Consider the following 16,833-nt stretch of genomic DNA (forward strand, 5'->3'; position numbering starts at 1 on the left):
TTCCTACTTACTCGCTCTGCTCAACACAACAGTGAGCAGTGTTTTGAAGTGAAATGACCGTGACCGCAGGTATAAGCTACAGTCCCAACAGCAGCCCCTACAGGACAGACTGGGTATTACAGCTGGCACTGCAGGGGTCCAGCCCATGGACTCACATGGACTACACTGGACTCATGTGGACCACACTGGACTCATATGGACCACACTGGACTCATGTGGACCACACTGGACTCATGTGGACCACACTGGACTCATATGGACCACACTGGACTCTATGGACCACACTGGACTCACGTGGACCACACTGGACTCACGTGGACTACACTGGACTCATATGGACCACACTGGACTCACGTGGACCACACTGGACTCACATGGACTACACTGGACTCATGTGGACCACACTGGACTCACGTGGACTACACTGGACTCACGTGGACTACACTGGACTCATATGGACCACACTGGACTCACGTGGACCACACTGGACTCACGTGGACTACACTGGACTCACGTGGACTACACTGGACTCATATGGACCACACTGGACTCACGTGGACCACACTGGACTCACGTGGACTACACTGGACTCATATGGACCACACTGGACTCACGTGGACCACACTGGACTCACGTGGACTACACTGGACTCATATGGACCACACTGGACTCACGTGGACTACACTGGAGTTTCACTAGTGTCCTCAGTCTGAGGATGATTCATTCTTTTCATATTCAATTGAGAATCCACACTCAGAAAAGGAACAAATGACTCGTTATTTCATTATTTGTGTACAAATAAAAATCATATGAGTTGTTTTTCGCTAACAGCTGACAGGCCCTAAGCTACTGTCATCTGTTACTAAACTTTCAATCGTCTTCTTCTCTATAACTACGATTCCCATTGACTTCAAACTTGGTATACAGCTTCTTTATGATGATGTCGACAAAAGTTAGTGAAATTATTTGGCTCTGGATCTGATTCTGGATTTGGTGCCACTTTGAAAACTGTCCCCATTATCAGAGATAGGAAGTGGATGGATGCAATAACTCAGTAAATATAAATGATGTCCAGTGTAAATGTCTCCAGTCCAGCGCTGATGGGGAGATGACCCAAACATAATGTCCACATGCTGATCAGGATCTGCTTCTGGATCTGGAACTGACACAAAATTTAACATGGGCTCTTATGGGGAAAACATTTCAATCGTCTTTTTCTCCCAAACTCCAGTTCTAATTGACTTCAAACCTGGTCTACAGCTTCTGTATGATGATGTCAACACAAGGGATTGAAATTATTTCAATCTGGATCTGATTCTGGATTTGGTGCCACTTTGAAAAATGTTCCCATTCTAACAGATAGGAAGTGGATTGATCCAATAAATCAGTATCAATGATATCAAGTGTGAATTTGAATTTTTTACAGATCTGATTGAATATGAGCAAAACATGGACTATTTCTGTAATAGAATAAATACACAGAACTGGGGGAGAATAAATGGATCTGGATACATTTACCAAAACTTTGAATTTGGACGCTAAGATACAGGGACAGTAGTCCGATTTTTCATTCTTTCAACTGTACGCACAAATTAAAAATTGAACATAATCAAATGGACCAAATGTGGGGTTTCATGTTGACATTTGTATCTGATTTGATTTGACCCTGAAGTTCCTTTCCTTCCTTCCATTTTTTAAATTTGGTTTGTCTGTTTTGACACTGAAAAAGAAAAACATCTTGAAATTCAATTTGAATTCCTCTATTTTCAAACAAAAATCAATTAACCACTAGTTATTTTTTTTTTTTTTTTTTTTTTTTTTTCTGGAAAGAAAATCCAATTACCAACAGATCCACTGATCATTGTCGTCCCCCCCCCCCCACACACACACACACACGTTTGGGTTCAACTCTTCTTCTTCTCTTGTTCTAACATCCATCCACATCTGTTTGTTTTGGTCATGTGACTCCAGTTGTTTGGTCATGTGACTCCAGTTGTTTTGGTCATGTGACTCCAGTTGTTTGGTCATGTGACTCCAGTTGTTTGGTCATGTGACTCCAGTTGTTTGGTCATGTGACTCCAGTTGTTTTGGTCATGTGACTCCAGTTGTTTGGTCATGTGACTCCAGTTGTTTGGTCATGTGACTCCAGTTGTTTTGGTCATGTGACTCCAGTTGTTTGGTCATGTGACTCCAGTTGTTTTGGTACATGTGACTCCAGTTGTTTTGGTCATGTTGACTCCAGTTGTTTGGTCATGTGACTCCAGTTGTTTGGTCATGTGACTCCAGTGTTTGGTCATGTGACTCCAGTTGTTTTGGTCATGTGACTCCAGTTGTTTTGGTCATGTGACTCCAGTTGTTTGGTCATGTGACTCCAGTTGTTTTGGTCAAGTGACTCCAGTTGTTTCGGGTCATGTGACTCCAGTTGTTTCGGTCATGTGACTCAGTTGTTGGTCATGTGACTCCAGTTGTTTTGGTCAAGTGACTCCAGTTGTTTCGGTCATGTGACTCCAGTTGTTTCGGTCATGTGACTCCAGTTGTTTGGTCATGTGACTCCAGTTGTTTTGGTCATGTGACTCCAGTGTTTTGGGTCATGTGACTCCAGTTGTTTTGGTCATGTGACTCCAGTTGTTTTGGTCATGTGACTCCAGTTGGACTCACAGGTCTTTCCAGTCCAGTTTTGTGCATACACCAGTTTAACTACGGACACAAATCCACCTCTTGCAGACACAAAAACCTTCTTGGCAAACTGTCGTTTTTCCATTTGACAATTTTAATACACAATTTGTTTGTTTGTTTGTTTGTTTGTTTTTTGGGGGGGGGTTACAAAGCTGTGACAGTCTTGTCTGGTGGTGTGGACAGTAAACCCATATGTGGTCTGGGGGGTCCTTATGTTCTGTCCTTCCCAGATCTTGGGTCTCCATTGGGGGCACATGTCAGACCTGGTGCTCTGGTGGGTTCTGCAGGACTTCTGCTGGTGCACGCCCCCCCCCCCCCAGGACTCATCACACTGCTGCAGCGCGCGGAGGATGTCCTGCTGTCCAAGCGCGCACTGGAGGAGCGTAAAGACGCACGGACGCGCAGAGCGCAGGAGCTGAAGCAGAGAGGAGGAGAGAAAAACAGCAAGAAGAAGAAAGAGAAGAAGAAAGAAAGAGAAGAAGAAGACAGGAGATAGAAGAAAGAGCAGGAGAAATAGAAGAAGACAGAGAAAGAGAAGAAGAAGACAGAAGCAGAAGGAGGAGGAAACATGTCGGTGGCAGTCAGGGGGAAAATCGCCGCTAAATCGGAGTCTCGGAAATGCGCAGCGCGTGCGTGCCGGCTGATCCCGCACCTGCTGCTGTGTCTGTCTCTGGTCGCGTACGCGGCTCTGGGCGGGTTCGTGTTCGAGCTCATTGAGGGTCCTGGCGGAGGTTCCGACCCGTCCATCCAGCCCAAGTACCAGAGCTTCCTGCAGGACCTGGTCCAGACCGTCCAGAACCTGAGCGGTAAGAGTCCAGACTCCTCTGATAGATCCAGTATTCAGCTCCAGGACCGGGACCGGGACCGGGACCAGGAGCATCAGTCCCAGTTCAAAGCCTCTGTAGGAGGGTTTAACCCAGTTCAGTCCAGCTCCTGTTAGTTCAGTTCCACAGTCAGCTAAATCTGATCTGAACTGGACCCAAGCAGAAAAATAAGGACACAATAATATAGAAATAAGGTCCACTCCAAACTGTATCTGTTTTAGAGCAAAAAAAGTACAGTTACACTCTGAACAGGGTCACATCTACAAACTCTTCTTTCAAAAGATGTGAAGAAAATGAACAAACCAAACAAATCAGTGTAATTTTTTTTATTCCAATATTTATTCAGAACAGTCTTATGAGATATTATACATGACATCAGTCATACAAAGTACACTGTTCTCTTTTTTTTTTTTTTAAGAAGAAAAGGGTATCAATAATGTCCACTGAAAGGAAGAAACAGAGAGGAACAAAGGGGATAATATGATTAAATAAATAAGTACATAAAAAATGGATAAGCCTGTACACATAGCCAACCACACTTCTAGGAAATAAGACCAAAAAATAAAAATTAAAAATTAAAAAAAATCAGTGTAATTTGAACACTATTCTGCCTCAGTTTATCATTTCCACATGTTCATTAGAACGTACAGATCACAGTGGATCTACAAACACACACAACATTTAACAACAGACAGAATATTGGTACAAGACATTTCAGATTATTCACTTTTTTTTTTTTTTTTTTTCCAAAATTCTCCTTAGTTTTAGTGTAAATCCATGAAAATATTTCCATTTCCAAACAGAAACATTGTCAGTTGTCATTATTTCTGTTCTTCTGATAGTATGTGACTGGTCCTGTCCACTGCAGACGGAACTGGTCTGAATGTGGAACTGAACTAACAGGACTGGGCACATCTGAGTGGAATTTATGCACTTCACTAATTCATCCACAGGGTCGAACTGGACCCTTTGGTGGGCCGGACTGGACCCTTTGGTGGGTCGGACTGGACCCTTTGGTGGGCCGGACTGGACCCTTTGGTGGGCCGGACTGGACCCTTTGGGGGACCAGACTGGACCCTTTGGTGGGCCGGACTGGACCCTTTGGTGAGTTGGACTGGACCCTTTGGTGGGCCGGACTGGACCCTTTGGTGGGCTGGACTGGACCCTTTGGTGGGCCGGACTGGACCCTTTGGTGGGTCGGACTGGACCCTTTGGTGGGCCGGACTGGACCCTTTGGTGGGTCGGACTGGACCCTTTGGTGGGCCGGACTGGACCCTTTAGGGGACCAGACTGGACCCTTTGGTGGGCCGGACTGGACCCTTTGGTGGGTCGGACTGGACCCTTTGGTGGGCCGGACTGGACCCTTTGGAGGGCTGGATTTGGCCCCTGGGCCCCATGTTTGACACCTGTGTTTCAGAGGGTTAAAGGGTTCAGACTCAGATCTCTGCTCCTCCTTCTGTATTCCATCATTTCTTAAAGGCATCAGCTCAGATCAGCCTGTTGAATCAGAACATCCCATAATAACTGCATTTTTTCTTAAGTATTAATATTATTATAATTATTTGATTTCATCTGGGTGAAGATTTTTTTTTTTATTGATGAAATACCTACACAAGCACAGTGTAAAAAAAAAAAAATCTGTAATTTAACAGTTTTCACTGTTTATTTGACAGATTTTTCCTGTATTTTTCAGATACAGAAAAATATCATTGAAATGGCAAAAACAGACTGTGATTTACATGTCAAATGGAAAAGAACACAAAAAAAAACTGTAACTGTGAATAACCAGAAAATATCCTTTTCTTTAAAAGAATTTTTTTCTTTTTTCACAGAAAAAATACAGTTAAAATACATTTGCAAATGTCTCATAATTTCACTAATATTTCTTTTCTATTTATGAGATTAAACTGTTAATTTAAAGTTAAAAAAAATAAAAAATAAAAACAGATAAAATTACTGACAGTTAACGGTAACAGAAGTATTAGTTCTGTCAGTTGAACCAGACTTGTTTGTTAATTGACAAATATCTTGTGTAATTACAGGAGGTTCACAACACAAATGTTGAATAAATGTATTTTTGTGAATGTATAACATGTATAAGCACTGATAACTGTCCAAATACAGTTTTTATCAGTGGATTGGACAACTGTGTCTCACTGAAAATTATTTATATATATATTTATAGGGAATTGGATTGTTTTATACATGAAATATTCTTTATTAAACATTAAAAAATGCAAAATCTCATGTAAAGTTAAAGCAAAAAACTGTATTTTAATTATGGAAAATTACTGTATTTTTATCAGATGGTTATTTTCTGTTATTTAACAGTATTTTTTTGGTGCCCCAACTGCTGGAATATTACCTGTTTTTTTCAGTTTTTTTTTTTGTTTGTTTGTTTTTTTACAGTGTACAGAAGTATACAAATACTTCAGGATGGAGTTAGAACATTCAGAACCAAACAAAGGTAAAACCTGAATCCAAACCAGTGAAAACAGCTGCAGGTTCATGTGAGTTCAGATCATATTCTCCTGATGGCCTTTAAACTGGACAATCTAAAGAAATCTGCAGGACCCGTTTGGATCCACAGGTTCTACATGTGCAGGTTTTTCTGCTGTTGTGTATTTGTTCATGTTGTACCACATTTGTCCAACAGTCAGCGCCAAGTGTGATTCCAAGGATATGGGATTAAAAATGACTAATATCTGACAGAATACTGGTCCGATCAGCTGTTACTGTTTACACTAGTCTGTTCACTGAGAAACAATACAGAAGGATGACAAACTGAAACAGTCAGCTGTGGACGGACACACACACACACTGTGAAAAAAAAAAAAAAAAAAAAAAAAAAAACCTAAAAAAAACCCCAAAAAAACCCGGTAATATTCCGGCAGCTGGGGCGCCAAAAAAATACTGTTAAATAATGGAAAATAACCATGTGATACGGTAATTTTCCATAATTCAAATACAGTTTTTTTAAACACACAATACAGTTTCAGTTAGTTATGTTTTTTTTCTTTTAATTATAGTTTTTGTTTATTTCAGTTAATGAAAATGTTTTTATAATTCTAGTTTTGGTCATTTTTTTTTAGTTTTTTTAACGATAATAACCTTGAGGTAAACACAGCAAAAAAAAAAAAAAAAAAGAGAAAAAAAAGAGCAGCAGTGACCAAAGAAACACACAAGAGGACAGATTTTTTATGTAACCAGGTGAATCCTGTGATGGTGGGTTTCCTGTGGTTCCAGTGTGTTACAGATGCCGTTAGTGTGGTTTGTGTTGGTAGAGGTAAACAGATGTTCAAAGCCATGGAGCAGACAGAGCTCCAAGGTTATTATCGTTAACGAAAACTAACGAAATGACGAGAGCTAGAATTATAAAAACATTTTCGTTAACTGAAATAAATAAAAACTAGAACTGAAAGAAAAAACCATAACTAACTGAAACTGTATTGTTGAGTTTTGGTGAACGATCATAAACTTTCTGCACACGTGTTGAACGTGTGTGGGTCATGTCTTTCAGTTAACGTCTCCTACTCTCACGATGACATCGTCTCAGTGGTGGAGGGGAAAATGCGAGCTGGATTTCAGTCCACGTGGCTCCAGAGACCTGAACGCTGGGACTTCTTGGCTCCATGTTCTTCTGCTGCACCGTCTTCACCACCGTGGGTGAGTTTGACCACACTGACACACATGGGCCAGCAGGCCTGGGGGGCGAGAGGGGAGGGGCCAAACACAAGGATACTGACGGGTGTGGGGGGCGAGAGGGGAGGGGCCAAACACAAGGATACTGACAGGCCTGGGGGGCGAGTGGGAGGGGCCAAACACAAGGATACTGACGGGTGTGGGGGGCGAGAGGGGAGGGGCCAACCACAAGGATACTGACGGGCGTGGGGGTGCGAGAGGGGAGGGGCCAAACACAAGGATACTGACGGGTGTGGGGGGCGAGAGGGGAGGGGCCAAACACAAGGATACTGACAGGCCTGGGGGGGCGAGTGGGAGGGGCCAAACACAAGGATACTGACGGGCGTGGGGGGGCGAGAGGGGAGGGGCCAAACACAAGGATACTGACGGGTGTGGGGGGCGAGAGGGGAGGGGCCAAACACAAGGATACTGACGGGTGTGGGGGGGGCGAGAGGGGAGGGGCCAAACACAAGGATACTGGCAGGCCTGGGGGGTACGAGTAGGGAGGACACCCCCCCCATGTTCTGCCCCATGTCCATCTGGGGTTTGGGTCGGATGGAAAACTCATGTGGACCCTGATCTGTCCCTGGTCTAATGTTCTGGATCCACTCCTTCACTGTTCATCTGACAGAACAGAACCTCCAACCAGACCCAGGACCCAGACCCCCAGACCCCAGACCCAGATCCCCAGACGCCCTCAGACCCCAGATCCCCAGACCCCAGACACCCAGACCCCAGTTCCCCAGACCCCAGACCCAGATCCAGACCCCAGAACCAGACCCACACACCCAGACTCAGACCCAGACGCCCTCAGACCCCAGACCTAGATCCCAGAACCAGACCCAGACCCAGATCCCAGAGCCCAGACCCAGACCCAGACGCCAGACCCAGACCCAGATCCCAGAGCCCAGATCCCCAGAGCCCAGACCCAGACCCAGACCCAGACCCGACCTAGACCAGCTTTTTCTGTTTCAGTTGGATACATAGTGAAGGTGCAGGTGGACAGACGTACATAATAAAGTGGCCTGTATATTTGTCCAGACTCCTGCTTTTTGCTGATGTGGTCCCAGACTCAGGGGCCGGACCCCTCTGTGTGTGTGGTCCGTCTGAGCCCCAGCCTCACTCTGTCTGTGTTCTGTGCTTCTGCTGCTCTTATCAGATCCTCTTCCTGCTGTTGTGGGGCCGTAAAAGGGCCCAGTACATAATGGAGTGGTCACATGACGCCTGCAGCCCCTCTGATTGGACGAATGAAAATGATTAGTTTTTAGTTTGGATTCTTTTTTTTTTTTGGGGGGGGGGGGGTGGGTTTGTTTGTCAGATTCAGAAGGATCCAAAAGGAGGATTTAGCCCAGGGGCTGTCAACATGCCAGACCCACCTGTTGGGACCATGCAGAAATGGTCCAGAGTTAAATGAACACAGAGGCTGTTGAAGTGTGTGGGCTCCGGTCACACATCCTGTCTGAGTCCACATAGAGTTTAAAGCTGGTGTAATAGCTCAGCGGTCAAACTAGAGGAAAATACTGGGAACAAGTCCAATAATCTGAAGCAGATTTAGACTGAATAATAAATAAATCTACAAAATGACCGCTGTCGCCCGAGGAAGGACCAGAAACTGAGCGAAGGATCTGTCACAGAATCCTATGAACTATTCTGATCATTCAGTCCTGTTGGTTCATATGTGGACAGTTCTACTGACATCTGAGTCCAAAGTTCAGGGTTTAGATGAAAAAGACAGATTAGTGCTCTTTGTCATTTGTCACTTTGCAGATTGAATTTGAATCAGACTTTTTAGTTTGTGAAATATGAAAAAATATAATTTGTTTTTTTATTTTTACTTTTCTCCCAGTTTCAGTTGTTTGAACGACAGTAGACGGCCTTCTGTTTGTTTAAATTCTGGCCACAGTGAGAATAATTTATTTTATTAGTATTTAGTTTCATTCTTTTATTTTTCAAGCTCATCCAATGAAAAGAAATATGCACGAAGGACTTTTAAAATCATTTTTATTTTATATTAAAGAGTAAATGAACACAGATGAGCTGCCAGACGACTGAATCCTCTTTGGGGACCAATAAAAGGACTCTTCTTCTTAAATAAAGCCCAGACTGCTTCTGTTCAGGACTGCAGTTCCCAGTGTCAGCCTTCAGGACACTGGTGCCCCCCCCCCCCCCCCCAGTATGACAGACTAGAACCCGGCCCCTGCATCTGGTCTGCTCTGACTGCTTGTGATAAAAGCTTCAACACTCAGAAGTTTAATACAATATTTAGTTTGCATTAACGTAAACAGCTGTGACAGGGAACGAGCCAGTGAGTAATGAGCGCTAATGAGGATCTGCAGCCGAACATTCAGAACATTAACTGTGGACTCAAATGTTTCCTGTCCTTCCCTTTTCTTTGCATTTCAACTAAATGACATTACACAGTAAAACGCTGCACCACTAATCCACTTATTATTATTATTATTATTATTATTATTATTATTATTATTATTATTATTATTATTATTATAATTATATCCTCTTTTATTTGGACTTTCAGCTTTACTGTCATGTCAGAATTATGGATGGGGGGTGGGGGGTGGGGGGGGTATATTTAGTTTTCATACAGAGTTTTAGGGGTATTCTGAAGCCTTGGTGTAGAAAAGGTGAAAAAGGTCAAATGAGAAACAATATGTTTTTTAGAGTTCCCATATTATACAAAGACATTTTATTATTTGAATTTTTATATTGTATTTAACTCACTGCAGACCAAAGTGAAAAAAAAAAAAAAAAACACATTCAAGAGTGAAACTGAAACATTTGTCATTACTGACTGATGAAAAGACAAACTATTTACTGATTTAAACTATTGGATTTGGAAAAACAATAGGAACTGACAGCACTGGAGGAACTGTAGCTGTCACACTGCACAGCATTTCCACATATTCTGAGAATGCCAAAAAATTAACCATAAGTGGAAAGAAATACACAAAGCCATAGAAGTCATTCTTAATACCTACTTACCTTTGGATTTCAAAACCATATATTTGCACTGCAAAATAAATAAATAAACAAACAACAATAAATAAATAATAATAATATTCCGGCTGCTGGGGTGCTGAAAAATACTGTTAAATAACAGAAATTACATCTCATAAAATACGGTAATTTTCCATCATTACAATACAGTTCTTTGCCCTTAACTTTACATAAGATTTTGCATATTTTTTGAACTTTTTAACGTTTAATAAAGATATTTACATGTATTAAAACAATCCAATTCCCTATAAATATATATATAAATAATTTTCAGTGAGACTCAGTTGTCCAATCCACTGATAAAAACTGTATTTGGACAGTTTATCAGTGCTTATACATGTTATACATTCACAAAAATACATTTATTCAACATTTTTGTTGTGAACCCTCCTGTAATTACACAAGATATTTGTCAATGAACAAACAAGTCTGGTTCAACTGACAGAACTAATACTACTGTTACAGTTAATTGTCAGTAAATTTATCTGGTTTTATTATTTTTTTTTACAGTATTAAACTTTTAAATTAACAGTTTAATCTCATAAATAGAAAAGAAATATTTGTAAAATTATGATACATTTGCAAATGTATTTTAACTGTATTTTTCTGTGAAAAAAATTCTTTTAAGAAATGGAAATGTTATGGTTATTCACAGTTACAGTTTTTTCGTGTTATTTTACATTCGACATGTAAAATCAGTCTGTTTTTGTCATTTCATTGATATTTTCCTGTATCTTAAAAATACAGGAAAAATTTGTCAAATAAACAGTGAAAATTCTGTTAAATTACAGATTTTTTTTTACAGTGTGGGATACATTCTCCAGAGGTCAAAAACATAAACAGATACTTTTTCAGTATATTACTAACTGCAGGAAAAAGGCAATAACTAAACGATGGATGACACAAGAAGAACTGACAATAAATAATTGGAAGACATAAACCATGGGAATTTATAGGATGGAAAGATTAACCTTTACTGTAAATCTGAAGATGGATTGGATGTTTTTGTCCTCTGTAGGGGACAAGACATTCACAGTTTTACTAAAAAAAACAAAACAAAAAACAAATCATAGTATTGTGCTGTTTCCAATCAGGGCAATTATGTAACGTAAAAAAAACCAAACCTCTTACTGTCTTAGGTCTTAGGAGGATATATTAATATATTTAATTTTTATTCACTGCCGTTGCAAAACTGTCTTGCACACTCTCAAAAAATAACCATAGTTTTATAACAAAAGGATGATCGTACTATTTCATAACTAATCATAAAAGTTCATGTTCCCATCGAAGACAAACTTTCATCTCAAATGTATTCATATATATTTCCATTTGCTTCATTAACTCAGTGTCATTTTGGTGATTATATGTCATATTTTCATGCTTTTAATAGATGTTTTCCCTTCACTTTTCTGCCAGCTCTTCCTCTCACTGACTCTGACTTGACGTTTCGGACCGCTGCCAACACACATTAGTCCCTTTTACTTTCAGATGTATGGTAAGTGGTTAAGAGAAGGCAGCTAATGGCTAATGGCTAATGGCTGGACAGGAACAGGAAGTCCACAGCTCAGTGCAGCGCACCGTTCACTCAGAGGAGGATGCTTTTACTGAACCACAGAATGCCTATTAGAGGTCGTTAGAGGCTTTGGGTGGATTGTTCCTCTGGTTGTTGTCGTTTTTCTTGTGAACTTCATTCCTGCACAGACAGCGTCATGTACTTTAAAGAACATAGAGTGTGGTTATTAAACCTATGAGTCCTACCACGGAAAATAAGTCACACTTTTACTTAGTTTGGTTGAGTTAGAGGATCGCTTTCATCAGGTTTCATTAGGTTTCAAATAAATAAATAAATAAATAAATCATGTTTTACAGACCTGGACGCCTCCCTGGGGAGGTGTTCCGGGCATGTCCCCACGGGAGGAGACCTCGGGAAGACCCAGGACACGTTGGAGAGACTATGTCTCTCGGCTGGCCTGGGACGCCTCGGGGTCCCCCCGGAAGAGCTGGAGGAGGAGTCTGGGAGAGGGAAGTCTGGGCATCCCTGCTTAGACTGTTACCCCCCGCGACCCGGCCCCGGATAAGCGGAAGGAAATGGATGGATGGATGTTTTACAGACATTACAGTTTGAGATCCTGCTTAAATGTTCATATTCTATTGGTGAAAAGAATACGTAGTTTTAAGTCCTTGAATCATCCAACATCAGAACATTACTTTTGTGCATTCCCAATAAAAAAACCTAACATTTGCCTCTTTCAGACGGTAAACAGTGCTTTAGGACGCTAGTAAACAAACCAGTGTTCAGAACTCAGAGCTCCTCCTTCAGCCTGAACGCTGTGCATGTGTGGATCCACTCTGTCTGTTTAAATCCAACAGTTTCCAGGTTGTTCCATACACAGAAACAGTTGAATCTGGTCCCCAGTCATGTGTCTGTCCAATTAGATTCAATTCACATCAATATAGTTGAGTTCTAATTTTAATGTGTGGGAAATGGGATTTTCAGTGTTCAGTGTAAATGTCCACAGAGTCCACATTCCACAGTGGATGTGGACAGTTTAGTTCCACATACAAGAGATTGTTCTAAGCTACAGGTGGATCCAACTGGAGGAGAATCGGAGTCGTTTGGAATTTTGGATGATTTTGGAAAATGTCTCAGTGATGACAGATGGAAAACTGTAGATGTTGTGACCTTGAACTTTGTCCTACTGGGACCAAAATGGACTGGATTGGTCCCAGGGCCTAGGCCTATCTGTGGGGACGATTTGGGAAAGATGGGTGGAAGAGTTTTACACTAAAGATGAAAACAAACAAACAAACAAACACACACACACCACACACACACACACACAAAGCAAAGTGATCACAATACCTCCTGGACGAGGTAATAAACCGAGCAAAAATACCCATGTGGATATAAAATAAAAGAGCATGATAAACAAATGAATCTCCGCCATATCTGCATTTGAATAAATACTTAAAAATATCGATACAGTACTTTTTAATATCAATTACAGTATCATGAAGTGAAATATTGTGATAATTGCAGAACTGATATTTTCTTACAAGCCTGTTTGCCACAGATGGCTTTAGACTGTAGACTCTGTTTACGCAGTGGTGTTGCTTCCTGTGCCCCTTAAATTGAGCTAATCCTCAAAGGTCTAACCCAGGGTTCTCAAACTCCTGTTCTTTCAGGTTCCACATTCAGCGTGATCTGATCTGCAGTGGACCGGACCAGAAAAATAAGAACAGAAGAACCTGCAAATATGACAACTGCACATTTATGTCTGTGTTTGAGTGAAAAAAAAAACCCATTAAATGATGAAAATACTTACTTTATAAACTATCCAACACAAAACAGATGTGAATAACCTGAAAAAACGGACATTTCTTCAGTAAAATCAGTGTAATTTTCTCAGTCTTCTTCCTCCACTTCTCATTAGTCCATGTGCATTCTGGATCAGATCTCCAAAGACACTAAACACTGAGGAACAGGAAGAAAAGAGTTCAAACTGGACTGAATTTAATACAGACATTTCAGGTTGGACACATTTGTTCAGGTTAGTCACATTTTATTGGAACAGGAGAGTTTGGAAATGGAAAGAGTTTCACAATTTAATGTGATTTTTTTGCACTAAAAAATCTGAAGTTGTTAATACCAGATTTTTTGCAAAATTTGAGATTTTTTTTTTTTTTTTGCTTAATTCAAGCTAATTTTGCTTTTGCTTAATTCAATTCAAGACTGTGGAATTTTTGTACTTTGTAAATTCATCCCATGGGACGGACTGGAACCTTGGCGGGCTACTTTTGGCCCCCGGGCCGCATGTTTGACCCCCCTGGTCTAAACTGTTTGTGTTTTCCAGGTTATGGGGAGATCTACCCAGTTACCCTGACCGGTAAAGTGGTGTGTGTCCTGTACGCCATGGTGGGCATCCCTCTCATGCTCCTGGTGATCCTGGATGTTGGAGACTTCATGGCTCTGTTGATGTCCAGAACGTACGTCCGGCTTCACTCCCTCTGCAAGGCCATTCGCTCCCGCGCCCGGTCTCCATGGAAACCTCGTACATGTGCAGACTCGCTCCCCCGCCCCCTGGAGGACGAGTACCTTTTTTTTCAGTCACGACGTTGTCGTCCGTGAACCTCTGGACATTCGGGAAGTGTTGCACACCCAAGGGGCGTCAGGCAGAAATCCATTCAGCTCCAAAACAACAAAGAGATCTTTGAGAAGATTCTGGCGAGGGAGAATTTACTGAGAAAGAGCCCACTGCTCAGAAGCCTGTCCTGCCCAGAACTGGACCGCCTGCCCAAAGTACCCAAGGATTTGCCATGTGGGACTTCTCTGGTTTAGGGGATGGGATGGAAACGCTGGATGTTCCCTTCGTGTTGATCCTTTTCATTGTATTTGCCTACATTCTGCTGGGAGGTTTGATTCTGCCCATATGGGAAACAGAGTTCAAGGGCTTTGACCCGTACTACTTCTGCTTCATCACACTCACTACCATCGGTTTGGTGAAATCGTACCCAGTCACCCCAAATACTTTCATGCTTACCTCGCTCTTCATCATTATTGGCATGGCCATCATGTCTATGGCGTTCAAACTGAGCCAGTCACGAATTGTGAGCTTCTACCGTCAGTGCATCAAGTTTGTAGGCAGAGGAAACCGTGAGTTCCAACAACCAGGAGAACGACTGAATCATTGAATCTGTTGAATATCCAGGGAGTTCTTTAAAACATGTCCACTGTGTTCCATGTTGTTGGCTGTTTAGCATGAGCAGAATATAGAATGTGCATGTGCCAAATGCTTTTGCCCAATGAGTCAAAAAGAGAAAACCTTCAATACTGAATGGAAATATTTTCCAGACAAACCTTAACCAGAACTGAAGCAGAACCAGAACCAACATTTGGACCCATGAATGATCTGTCGTCATACTACGACTGTGTGATAAATAGACTGCGATAGGCTGCCGGAAATGGAATGAAGACAAGCGCCCCTTCGGTAAACTGGTGTCAGTTTGGTGTCTACAGTGAGCTTCTGTAGTTTATTTATCGTACATTGTACGTTCACTGCAATCACACATTTCCTTCAAATCATTCAGGCTGAATTTCTGTTTACATGTGGAAGAGCATTCAGTGTTTTAACCCGTCTGGGTGCTTTCAAATGTCTTTCTCAGATACTATGGTGGTCCTACCTACCGGTGCCCTTGGCGCCGTGCCCCTCCCCCCTCTAGAACTGCTCTCACCTGGTTTCAGACCCTGGCCTCCTGTCTCGTAGACCGTGGGATTTCTTAGGGCGTCTTCACACAGCGTACTCGAGTCCATATCCAACAGTGGCACTGCTGGTCTTTCAGACAGGGGAAGTTCATTGTCAGCTTACAGCGAAAAAATTGTCAAGTTATTTAACATAAACTGGTCCCTCTGTTCCTTTTTCAGTAATGCTCAGTGTTCTTATCGTACACAGTCGGCGTCTTTTCCAGGGACTGGATTGTTAGTTCAGTCTGACTGATGGAACTATCTACAAAACCATATGGAACTGAACAAGAAATGATTCAGTTCTGGAGCTGAAACAGAAACTGTGTCCCTTCAGTCCAGTGTACCAGTTAGTCCAGTGTACCAGTTAGTCCAGTGTACCAGTTAGTCCAGTGTACCAGTTAGTCCAGTGTACCAGTTAGTCCAGTGGTTGTGTTTTCTTCCAGGTCAGTAAATGAACAGTTCATTTGGTTTCTGTGATTCCACAGCAGAATGTGTGACGGTATAAACGAACTGTGTCAGTGAAGGAGCAGATCTGAAAACAGCTGTCAATCAAACCGCATTCAGCCTTCAGACCCGTCCTCCGTGTGGAAGCTCGGCGTCCGGCCCGGCTGAACTCCGCCCGTGGCTCCGTTCACTCCCGGAGACGCCGAGCGTCCGGGGGCGGGACGACAGGGTGTCATGTGTCCAGTGCTGGTCCAGTCTGTAGTGGTTTTTTCCAGCAGTTCCACTCAGTCCCATTGAAGTGCATGGACGCTGAGCGTCTACGGACAAATGCACTGAGCAGAGATGGAGGAGAAAACACAGACACGGGAATGGAGGAGAAGTGACAACATCCAGTCCACTGATCTGGGATCAAACTGATTCTGAACCAACTGGTCTGAGAGATGAACGTGTTCCAACACATTTGGAGTCAATGAAATGAAAACAACTGAACAGATTTGAGCATTTAATGGGAGTCATTTAGGGTCAGAGGAGCTTCCACTGCAGTCGGACACAAACAGCTGTGGTATCCGAGTGCGTTGGACCCCAAATTCCGCTTACTTTTATCCATGTGAATGCAAATGTTCCGTGCTCCAGTACTGTACCCCGCCCAGTTGAAGGTAGTCCTGGGTCCGGTCTGCCCAGAGTCCACTACTGTATGTATGCCGTGTGAATGTGACCCGTGCCTGAGACCGAAGCGACCTAACCACCACTCTATGGAAGTGGGTTCACCACCACCAGACCATAGATGGCGCTGCTGTTGTTCCTGAAAAGCTGCTGATGACACGGAGAATTCTGTCCCCAAACAAAGTTCAAACATCTGTTTATAGTGACATGGACGACTGATGATGACGGAACAGGTCTGGAAGGGTTGGACCATTAAAGGGGGAGGGGCCAAAGTTCAAACATCTGTTT

The 16,833-nt window shown here is 42.4% G+C and overlaps 1 pseudogene; it reads left to right on the plus strand.

Moving 5' to 3' along the window:
* The first annotated feature begins 3,244 nt into the window (after positions 1-3,244).
* On the plus strand, positions 3,245-14,888 carry LOC115434497 (potassium channel subfamily K member 18-like; annotated as a pseudogene).
* The last annotated feature ends 1,945 nt before the right edge of the window (positions 14,889-16,833 follow it).

This window comes from Sphaeramia orbicularis, chromosome 15 (genome assembly GCF_902148855.1).
Source record: "Sphaeramia orbicularis chromosome 15, fSphaOr1.1, whole genome shotgun sequence".
Lineage (NCBI taxonomy): Eukaryota > Metazoa > Chordata > Actinopteri > Kurtiformes > Apogonidae > Sphaeramia > Sphaeramia orbicularis.